We start from the raw sequence: 12,819 nt of genomic DNA on the forward strand, positions 1-12,819 counted from the left end.
TGTAATTTTGCTGGAATTAAACATCTTGGGTTTCTTCGGCATCATTTATTTTCCTCAGTGTGAAATTGCAGAAGATTACTTATCGATGATGACAGCTTGCGATTCTTCATTCAACACAATGCGAAGCATCACTTCTCCCGTTACTGTTTCCTGACTTGTTCTCTACAGCGAGCTAATAATCCATATTAGACATAATGTCCCATTTGTAAAAGTTAGTGAGAAACTAAAGCTCCCACAGGTTTGACACGTTTCACAACGGATGAAGAATAATGAAATATTTTGAACGTCAAAATTAGAATGTTTCGACATATGACTGCACTCGGTCTTATATATTGAAAACTTACGAAAAAACTACATAAAACCTTATTTGTATACTGTCAGCTTTTGTCCGTCCTACAACCGAACATAAACTAAACGTTTTATTTTTATGCCCCTGTTTTTCCACACGTGCGAGACCATCATGTACTATCAACTTGTTCAAAATATAAAAGAGCATAACGAGTATCACGCTAGCAGCGACAATTGTGCGATAGGAGGCAAACGACAGATGGTAAAACGGCAAACGGTAGTACATAAGTTAATAACCAAATGTTTGAGCGCCAAAAGACGCGAAAAAGCTGAATAAAGACATGTTAATAGAGCAAGTCTCTTCATTTAGTTTTAAAATGTTGCAAATCGGTAAAAAATATCGACCTGGATGATAGTCTGTCAAAAAGATCCTGGGATCTTATTAAAACTTGTTTCTTCCGCAACAATAAACGAATAGATAATGAGCAAAACAGAGACTTTGAGCGGGATGTCCGGAAAGGTGCTCTGTGAAATATTTGACTAGTTAAACATATACAATTGAAAGAACGATTTACACATGTATGTTAAAACACAATGTCAAAATATTTGCGTTTGCTGTCGAGTACCGGAAGATTAAAGCGTTTGCATTATTGTGTACACTCTTATCTGTGACAATCAATCGATGACTTATAACACAAATACCTAACGAATTTCTTTTGTACATGTTCAATACTTTCTGCGAAACAGATTTGATAAGGATTCCAGACCACACAGCCTTATTCTAAATCGCTTCGAACTAAACATATATATATATATATATATATATATATATATATATATATATATATATATATATATATATATATATATATATATATATATATATATATATGTATGTATATAATAACGTTTAGAATGAGATAGCTACAGCGGCACTTCGTTTAAATATAGTAAAAAAAGGGAAGGTTCCAAAATGGAGCGCTGTGGTACACCTGAAGGCACTTTTGTCCAATCTGAGCCTGCTCCGTTCACAACAACTCGCAGAATTAAGTAATAAAAAAACAATCAGAAATTTAGTAGATGTCACTCAAAGTGCGATGTTGTCAGAAAAAAGTATAGCATGAAAACAATGCAAAGGGTCTACTCCACCAGTAGCTTACTGATTTATAGCTGGTGTATAATGCAACACTACAGCATACAGAGCCCTAAGTGACCATCTAAATGGGCAAACGACTACCAACTTTCCAGTTCCCTGGTAGCCTTGTGACGAGATATCTTTTGTGCAGAACAGATCTCCCAGCAATGTATACTGACAAGGACAAGGGACGTTTGCTAAAGAGGAGTTTTCCGTCAAGCTAAATATAAGGGGCCAGAAGACGTTGGGTCATCTATTATTGGAGGGATGCATGCCCACTGTGACAGAACTAATGGGCAGTCCGCGTGAATGAAGCAAATTAGGAGCTCTATATTTCAGTTAGCACAGATTGATCGCTAGATATATTATTACAGCGAACAATTACTTTGTGCTGCCGTTCTGGTACCGTAATCACCACAATTACCCAGTTAGATTGAACGTATTTACTCAACAATCTGAGAGGCACAAAAGACGGACGGGCAACGAGCGAGAACGTGGGGTGTGAGCTAATCATAGGTTTCTACACACAAACCTAATCCCAGTGGTGGAGGAATCAACGCCTCACACCTACTAGCTGGCGCTATAGGCCCAGATTTCCGCCCCACCCCCTGCGGACGCGGCGAAGGCTTAATCAAAACTGCATGCCACAAGCCAGTAAAGCTGCATCGCGAACACATAAAAGTATGAAGAATACAGTTGTGAGCAATGACTTAAAATCTCTTTCATCGATGTTAAGCTGTTGTGGGTGTATATTTTTTAATATGGCTAGACCTTAGCGCTGTGCATCAGGATTATTTTACTTACGTGAATCTGACACGTGTGGGATACATGCGCATTGACTGTGGTGTATTCAACGGAAAACACACAACCGAATCACTGACTAATATAGAGTCAAATCTCACTTGCAAGTGAGATATGCTACTAGAATTCATTTTAGTGAAATTACTACAAAATTTTTTTTCTTGTATCGTTTATGGTAAGTCACATTAGATTCCGTGATTTAATGACAATCCACTAATACGAATGCATAGTGAAGATACTGGAGATTATTTATTTATTTATTTATTTATACGACATACTCAAGAATATTTCATTTATACGACGGCGGCCAGCAATATGGTTGAGGGAAACCAGGCAAAGCCCGGGGGAAACCCACGACCATCAGCAGGTTGATGAAAGACCTTCCCACGTACTGTATAGGATTGGCTTGAACTCAGAGCAACAGCATTGATTGGAGGCTTCGGGGCATGTGGCGTTAAAATGTTCAATGTTAAAACTTTGTAAGGGAATCAAAATCAATCTTTAATGTGAATCGTTAGTACATTACATTACTTTATTCACCAAGTTTCTGTTCATCATTTTCTATACAGCCGCAGTTTGATGGAACAGTCATATTCCTCTGGTGATAATATGAAGAGTAAATCTGTTTTAAAGATTATATATTCAGCTGGCAAAAGTGTTATTAAACCTGTCAGATTTTCAGGGATAAACGCACTAGATGGCCTGTCAAACTGAATGGGCTCCATATCATCTGCGAACAGACATTATTCCATTTCACAACCGGACGGTTAACCTTTGCCCCCTTCTATTTAAGCGAAATCTCATCCGTACTGGGTGACTCGAGTGCGGTCGTGTTTCGGTATATAGAAGCAGTTCGTTCGGAAAATTAGCTAATAAGTTATATTCAGGCCATAATGTTTCTTTTTCGGCTGGGATTAAAAATTACAGGGGAAATATGACACTAGATTATTATGGTTGAGTGAGGACCACGCAGCACCTGGATGCATGAAATAGAGGATCTGGGAAATATCAGCAGCCGAGGCCAACACACTGTCGTTGAATTCCCGCTGAGAACTTATTCTTTGGGGCAATCGCGTTCAAATCTTACCCAGGGCGAAATAAACGACGATGAAAGAAGTGGGACTGTATAAACTTACCGCGTAGATTGAAAGGAAAATTAAACCCTGTGACACAGCTTGGAAACAGCTGAGCCGTGAAGAGAGCAAGGCTGTCGGGATTCCATACAAAACCAACAAGGCGCCCTGAACAAAAGTGGCTTTTCTGGCCGTCAAAATCGGGATCGTCAAGCACCCTCATAGAAGTGTTAGCTGAAAGTAGCCATGTTTGTAGCGGGGTCTGTTTTGACGGTCCTCAAGTGTTTTGACCTCAAACCACCTGAGGAATATGTTGTTATTCGGTAAACCGCTTTGTGCGTTAATTGAGAAGGCGGGCGATACTAACGTATTTCTTTAATACACGCATAGACCGGCTGGCGCCAAAACCATCTATTAAATATTATATTTTCCTTTCGCCTTCTTGCCCTTAAATTTATTCGCTTCAGTGTTCCTAATGTTTCGTTTATTCCAATTGTGCCAGTAATAATACAGTCCATTACACATCGTTGTCCTGAGAGAAACCTACAAGAAAGGGAACAAAGTGGCATATAGAATGTCTTGGGAAATAATACTAGCTATCACTTCTAATAAATATGTATTGATAGGAAACTTGGATTAATATCCATCAAAAGGCTTGTGGTTATATTAGTTTGACAAGAATAGATGTATTTTTGTCCAAATATTAAAAGGATCATTTTTTTTATTCGTCGCGAAACGGATGCATCTGGGCTTTAATGAAGCAGACTAGAAATATCTTATTTGACCTCAACTTATGTGCGTACAACAGTCAAATTCATATATGAGGAATTGCAGTCTATATCAATGTATTTTTAATGATGCATCCGGATCTTTCAGCACGTGGGAATAAAAATACGATTTACCTCATTGCTGCTTAACACCGCCCTCTTGGACTGTTCATTTATACAAGGCGGAGGGATTAATGCTTGGGCGGGGCAAACAAAAGAGCCCAAACTACACAACCGGTCCTCATCAGAGACCTGACAAACCCACCTTACATAAATTTACAGCCGATGCAGCAAGAGCTGGATTCGAACCTGTGAGTTCACTGGCCTAAGTCTGATCGGATATAGCCAGATCAAGGGTCCAAGGGATAGTGTTACGTAGAGCCAGAACTCATGTACATGAGATATCCGTGATTTACAACGATGTAACATTCACTGACAAGTTAGACGGGACTCGTAGCTGGTGTTCTCGGAGTTCGGGCGACACAGCACCATAAAGTACATATGTCTGCTTGGGGAACGACCAGCGGCAATCAAGAAAAGACTGAAATAAGCTGTTTAAGACAAGCAAATTCACGTGGATATGTTTCAACGAGTATGCGCCGCCCATACGGGTTTAAATCCGGCCTAGGGCAAGGAATTCACACTATCGCTCCTCTGGTTTTACTCTCTATGCTGTACGTTTTTAATTATAATCATTTGGTTTTGAGAAATTTCGAGAATGATTTTGTGATGTTAGTAATAATAAGTTAATGGCAGTTATAATCCTGGGCGTGTCCCAATGACCGTCATTCGACAAGCCACAAAAAAAGTAACAAAACCTAACAAAACCTGTGTATATATACAGTACCGCGCCACATAGCAAATCCATAGCAGAGAGATTTTATGGCAATTTAATGCTGGTTTATACAATTCTTTGCATTGACAAAGACGCTGTGTTAAGAAAGAGATGGGATCAGCCACGGCTGTTGTTGCACAGTGAGTATTCTCCTTTCAGAGTCGTCAAGTGTCAGTTGTTGACATGAAGAGAAATCTTCACATCTGCTCCGGAGATCACCCCTAGTGATTAATAGGCTTGTGTTGCAGAAAATGGCGCACGTGGAAAGGCTTGGGCGACATAAGCCTTAGCCTATCGACACGGAGGCTGTATTTATACTAATCAATTATGATCGTTGGTAATTTCTTTAAATCAATCACATTTATGAGTCTCGCACACCTACAGTCCTTAACCATTCTCCTAAATCCGTTTTCGTTCCTTTTTATGCAGTTGGTCTATAATCCGGATTCCGAATTTTACACAACTGTCAATTCCTCTCGACATTTCGTTTTTGTCTCTCGTTATGGTTTTTCTGACACTTCTTAAAACGTCGCTCAAGATGGCGTGTGAGCAATTTGTTCCATTACCCGTTTAGACACACTCGACTTTCCAACAGCGTTCGTTTGGCTTTTCAATTCCAATAATGTGTTTATTTTTGTTTTCCAATCTTTTGCTCCTCTTCACATAACAGTGGTTCAATGGGAGGAATTATCACTATATTAAGCGGCTTCTACTGCTCGCTCCTTCCCAGCGGCGAGATAGTTACATGGCTACAGCCTGCCTCCCCACCCAGGAAAATAAATTTCCTTCAGGGGGAAGAACATTTCACTCAACATAACCACAATGACGAAATCCGATTTATAAGTTAATAGAATCAAGTGGGATGTGTTCTCGAGCACCTCGTGGTGACAAGCATTCCAAAACAACCAAGAAGCGGTCTCCACCCATTACTGTATAGTTCTCGGATTAAAACACGGGACATCCTTCTTTTAGATATAGATATATAATATACCAAAGAACAATTGGCATAAATCTATTTCTTTGCACCGAACCAGGCCCTACGGACAATAACGTCATTTCAATAAATATGTTTGAGCGGTTTTGTCAAAAATCAAAGCTTTTAGCAAATGAATTGTATAAAAATCACCACGGACACGACAAAAGTTTTTTTTTTCTTTTTTTTCGCGAAACTTTATGTGCAAGTACTTAGATACAAGCTATTACTACAAAAACTAGTGTGTCAACTTGGAATATGGTTTGTTCTTGCAAACGTTTTCACTTTAAAATTCTTAAATTTGTAATTCTCTTTTGCGTGAGAATGGACAGTGCCCAGAATTTCTTGAGCTGTGCTTCATTTAAATATGTCTAATGTTCAGATTAACTCAGGGTGAGAAAGAATCGCCGTGTTGGATCTATAAACAATTGCAATCAAAATGCAACTATACATACAAATTTTGGAGATACATATTTCTCATTATTGACAGCATATAAAGTAGCATGGTACACATTATTACGATATGGATTAAATTTATACGCGACTTGGAACATTTCTTGCGTCTTTCCAGCACCTAATTGCTGACTGCATCTCCTTATGTGACTGTGTTGGACAGAGAATTTGTAAAAGAATCCTTGCAACTAGATAGGAAATCGTCCCACTTCGGTGCAGCAGTGAGCAGAAAAACAAATAAAACTTACTTGAATATGAAATACAATTACTGAAAAACATGTATGTGAAAAATTGGAATGATGGGGTTTATACTTTTTGTTTTATCAAAGGGCAAATTAAGGGACAAAAGCAGATTTTAAGGCGTTTTTCTGCGGGAATTCCCTTCATAATAAAGTACGTACGTGGGAAGATCTTGCAGCAACCTGCGGATGGTCGTGGGTTTTCCCCGGGCTCGCCTGGTTTCCTCCCACCTTAATGCTGGCCGCCGTCGTATAAGTGAAATATTCTTGAGTACGGCGTAAACACCAATCAAATAAATAAATAAATAAATTCATAATAAAATATGATCACGTGAACCAAAATTATTTCCATATACTGACCACCCTGGTTTCCTTTTTTTGCGAATGTACTATAGGGTGGATAGGCCTTTATGCATGGTTGACGGTAAGTATACCGACGTAAGACCCAACGCGTACATTATTTGGATTACACAATGTAAATTATCTGTACTGTGTCGAGCACTCTAAGTTTTACCTGCATGAATACCGCATATTCGGTTTCTCGAGGTAAACAGCTAATTGCTGCAAGATCTTCACACGTGCGATCAGAAAGGAAGCCATTATGAGCTGGATTTGAACTCACAGTGGCATGTACCTGCATATATGTCTACAAATAGATTATACATTGCGTTTCGTAATCCTGTATATACATGGCGAAAAGTTATGTTCAATTTCCTGCACTCATAAACTTTGTGACCTCAAGGTCATAAGATCAGGAATGGAACCCCGATCGGGTGATACTAAAGACTAAAACTACTCAAAATGGACTTTAAACACTGAGTCTAATGCAAAGAAACATGACTGGTTGGCCCGGTCTCAGTATAATGTGAGTGTGGGTGGGGTGTCATGTCTTCAGCATGATACCTCAGTGGCGGCACCACTTGCATGAATGGACTTGCCTTGCCACAAGACACAGTATATATGTGTACACACACCAAATAACTCCTCGTCGTCATAAGACGTGAAAACCCAAGCATACACACGCATGCGCATACATACATACACACACACATACATATATTGCTGCGGAAATAAGTGAAATAATCTTGAGCATATACAGAAAAAATATCTGGATGGTGAACACAGATATATGGATAGCTAAATTTCCAATATAAACGGCCACTTCTTGGCTGATGGAAAATGGTTTATTTTCAGTTATGTACAGAAAATGATGTATTTGCTGCTGATTTAGTTGTAAAAATCAATAATTTTGTCATTGTCACGTTCATAATTCTTCGTAGATTTTAAAAAATTTCGTCCCTGACTCTATCGTCTGGACCGCCGACCACGAAACAAACCGTAGAATCTCCGTCGCAGGGGTTTTCTGGGTTTAGACTGCACCTTGTCTGGAATAAAAAAGATGTCAAACATTAAACAACACCGTTCAAGAGTTCTAGCAAAAAAAAAAAAAAAACTCCCACAGATTCACACCAAACATCACATTTACCAGAAGAAAAATGGAATAGTTTCAATTCTGGAATTCTGTCTTTGGATAATGAGACAAATCGTCTTGCCTATTTTTGCGTATTTATGACAACCACCCATGAGTATACCTGAACGCCTTCTTATAAGTGGGCAATTCTTGAGCACGGTGTTAGACATCAATCAGTCAATCAATTTATTTGTCGTATATAGCAACGAATTGGATGATGCAAAAGGTTTCAATATTCAATCACAATTTTTCATGCAAAAGTGAATTGGTGTGATAAATTACAAGCGTTAATTCAGAGGCCTACATAACACCCCTAACGGCAAATGTGAAACGTTCAGAATCTCAGGCCATATCCGTACAACCGTTCTCATTCCGGCTGTAACCTGGAGAACCGAAACATTTAACATTTTCTCAACCTAATGACTGCTTCCTCTCTCTTCGTACGTAGGAAGGTCTCACAGAAACTTGCAGATGGCCGTGGGTTTCCCGCGGGCTCTGCCCGGTTTCCCACCATAATGCTGGCCGCCGTTGTATAAGTGAAATATTCTTATGTATGGAGTAACAGAGCAATTAAATAAATAAATTAACCGTTTGGTTGATTAAATGACTGGAGTTTAACGTCGTACTCAGATTACTTAATTTAAGCTGTGTTTCCACGCGGACACGTCGTTGAGCAAGCGTGCGATTTCTTGTCCGTTATTGTTTTCGCGAATGGGAATTACAGAAATTCGCTGGAGTGTTTCATCGCGTTCATGTAAGATGTCTCATTTTACACGCATCAGACAAGGATTTATTGGTGCGATGAACTGAGGGAGAAGAACAATCATATATAGGTAAACGCAGGTGTGGAAAAACTTTTCCGAATGCGTGGCGCAAACACAAGGACTAACGCAAACGAAATCACGTGTCCACGGAAACACAGCTTTAACTTTTTAAACCATGTATATTTATTTATTTTATTGAATTGGTATTTTACGCCGTACTCAAGAGTATTTCACTTATACGATGGTGAAAGGAAACCTTAAACCATGGATATGATTGTATATATATAGTGATACTCTATACACATGCATATTAAGATAGAAAACTTACCAGTTACCAAATTTGGTCGGTCGGCTGTGTCATTCTCATCGTCCACGCCACAGTTTTCCCTGAAATACTTAGTCAAGGCCACGACTTCTGGGTCGTTCTCGTCCTAAAATGAAAGTTAATTTATATGTTTGATTGATGTTTTTACATGCCACAATCTTTTTCTCATACAGACTACGAAGATGCATGGTTAGGCTATAATAATTCTGGAAAAGCGAAACAATCTTGTACCTCGCTATAAAGCACCGAACATACCCACTGATGTACGCCTACAACTAATTAACATAGTTTGATATATTTACAGAACTTGGCACGCACCTATTCAACACTGTACATTGGAAAACGACTTTGTAAATAAGGCACAGTTTGATGAAGAGTATTTTGTGTAAAGTAGCCCTTAATTTAGTACATTTATCTTTCTACAAAATACGTTGTAAGGGTAGCTAAGGGCTTACTTAAAGGAGAAGAAAATCTAAAAGCATGACACTTTAGGCTGAAAAGAGCACATTTTTTTTTCTATCTGGTGGTGCCTGCTGCATAATTTTGCCATTTCCCTCGCCATGCACGTAAAGCCTGAAAACGGCAAAGCTGGCATAAATCCCTGAGTCCATCGCGTCCTCCATCTTTAACACCTTGTAATTTGTGAGGGGGTGTGTTGCCTCTCAGCCAGTGAGAATCATTAAAACTGCCGGCTTGTTCGTGTAAACTCGGAACCTACGTCCAACGTTCCGGTTTCTCGATCGTCAAGCGGAAAACGAACTGTACTGTTCGCTACCTCCCAGGAAGAAAAATTCTACGGGAAATGTATGAACTGCACTTCGGTGGTTTCCGACGGCAATTCTCCTCCTAACACAGAAGACTTCAGGACTAGTTCTTAAGCAAAATGCTCACAGCGGATTTTGGCGCTGACTTTATTTATAATTTATCAACTTGAGGTATATATTAGAATTTTTTTAAGGCATGCACCTGCGAGGAAAAGCATACTCTTTTCAATGGTATTTGATAGATATTTAAATTTTCTTCTCCTTTAACTAAGTATGCAGCATTAAACCGGACCCATATCATGTAAGGTTTGGAAGAATGTATCGCACTTACCACACCCACCCTTTGCCCGTATTTCTCCAGCAGTATTTCTATAGCTGAAATGAAAAACAGTAAAATTTCTTTAGATCGAAAGGAAACGAACATTTGTCGTGTGTATAATAATATGAAAATCTAATTTTGCAATTTAATAACTATATATATAGATATGTACATCAGGTGGTAACATATGAACATTCGTAACTAAAACAGCACTGTCACGTGGTTGATTATTATGAATGTTCGTGATGAAAACCAGACACTAACTCTTAGGTCACGTGGTGAATTATTTTGAATGTTCGTGAGGAAAACCGGGCACCAACAATCTGATCATGTGGTTAATGATTTATGAGGAAAATGAGGTTAATTGTCATGAACATTCGTGAGAAAAGACTCTATATACACTTACATGTTTCTCCAGACCTTTCCGCCTCTTCCTCCAACTCATCAAGTTTCTGCTGAACCGTCTTATCAAATATGTCCAAGAAACCTGTGGGCGTGAACAGTATCTTTTACATGTCATGTCTGTATTTTTTTTCTTTCTTTTCATGTCATGTCTTTTTTCCGCCTGCGCAAGAGATGACCATAGTGGTTTATATCATGGATTTAAAATTTAAGCTATTATTTGCATCGTTGGCTCCATACTTGTGCAAGGGTTTCTAGTGTAGTACAAGAATCTGGAAAAAAAATCTTCACCCGTTCGCAGAAGAAGTCAGAATACAGATTTTAAATCGATTAAATTTCCATGTTTTTAGACTGACCTTGAATTTCGTTCTTCGGTAACAACTTCCAGCCCAGTTCGTGTAATACTTCCATTGCGGGTCTGGTCAGCAATTTCTGTAAAAAACAGTTCATCAAAGTGTGTGATTTCCTCATGCCAAAATTAATACAGTAAAAGAGGAGCTATGTTATATTTCTCTCCCAACCCATAACAGCCAAAATAGGCTAACTGAAGATCTCAATTGCAATTGCTTCAGAACTGTGGAATGCATAATCCTTGACATATTTTGTCTCAGACAGCCCTGTCTATCGTTTAGTATCTACCCGTATATTATAGCACTCTTCCATCACCCTCCCTCTAGCCCTACAGACAAGGCCTCGCGTGTTCGAATCCAGCCCTCGCCGCATGGCTCGGCAGAGGCTTTCAGTCAGGAGGTTTGTCAGATACCTGGCGAAGGGCTGACTTTGTTTTCTCACAGTTATGTTCGGTCTCCTCTGTTCATAAAGCTGACTTACGTAGTATAAGTGAAATATTTTTCAGTTCGGTCTTACACCAATCAATACATCAATCAATACATACATAAATAAATAAATAAATAAATAAATAAATAAATAAATAAATAAATAAATAAATAAATAAATAAATAAATAAACCTTGATGTATATGTAGAGCTGTTCATAATGATGACTTCGTCAGTTAAGTTTAAAAATTCACCACAAACTCACTGTCAAAGAATCTGGGAGGCCCTGGCCTCCTCTGTCGATCCCTAGCTCTGTCTTCCATCTTGTCCATGGCGGACCATATGAACAGCCATTTTGAATACTCTGTCAAAAAGTTGAGATTTTGTTTAAATTATTTGACTCTCTGCTTGAACGTAAGGTCGCGTATAGACTGACGGGCAATGCAATAGAAGACTTAGGGCAGAGACAGCTATGCACGAAGGTGGGATAATTGAACAACATTTTCTTCGAAACAGTAGGCCTACATTGTTAGCTTATCCAGATCAAAGCTTTATGATTACAAAACATATATTCACAGAAATGTGCCACAAGAAATAAACTACGCAAGGTCTTACATATATGCATATATTACATAAGTACACATTTCTATAATGTATGAAGAAGACAAGTATATACTTGTTTCTACTCGCACAATATCAACGGGTATGCCTTTTTGTTTTAATAAACGCAAAGCATGATGAAGTATACCCGCCCTTGTAATAAGCGTTACATGTTCTACTCACAGCCTGGATTTCTTACCGTCAATCATCGTCATTCCCTCTGCAATTCTGTCCGCCATTGTTTACTGACAAAGATTGTTGTATATAAACCTATATATACAAGTGATCTGTAATATAAAGTTTAAATGGTTTACGTTACTGCGCATGTTGCACATCACGAGTATACGCATGAATTTACTTAATGTCAAAATTTTTAATCGTCGGGGGTGGGGGGGGGGGGGGGGCTCTTGATTAAATTAGTTGTGTGTTTGTAGCTTGTCATGCCAGGTATACCAAGTGAAAGACGTCGGGGTTTCCTGCAAGGTTTACACCTAATTTCCGTCACCTTCAGATAGATCAGCTAGTGAATAATGCTAATAATGCTTCCACATATTCAAATTAGCACCATTGCTGTGGTAGCCATGCATGTGGCACAACACAATTTCATTTTTTTTCACGATTAATAACAACGCAGGAAAATTAATAATGTGGTGGCAAAAGTTTGCATAAGATAGGTGCATATATACACTGTGATATAGAATTAGATCAACCAAATGCATGGCTATCTTCTATCAGATGTTGCAGATTAATATATATAATACAGATACAATGTATAAAACCTTATATAACTTACCAAATCAACTTTCCTGGCACAAGATAACTTACACCTCTGAG

The sequence above is a fragment of the Liolophura sinensis genome, chromosome 8 (assembly GCF_032854445.1).
Source record: "Liolophura sinensis isolate JHLJ2023 chromosome 8, CUHK_Ljap_v2, whole genome shotgun sequence".
Classification (NCBI taxonomy): Eukaryota; Metazoa; Mollusca; class Polyplacophora; order Chitonida; family Chitonidae; genus Liolophura; species Liolophura sinensis.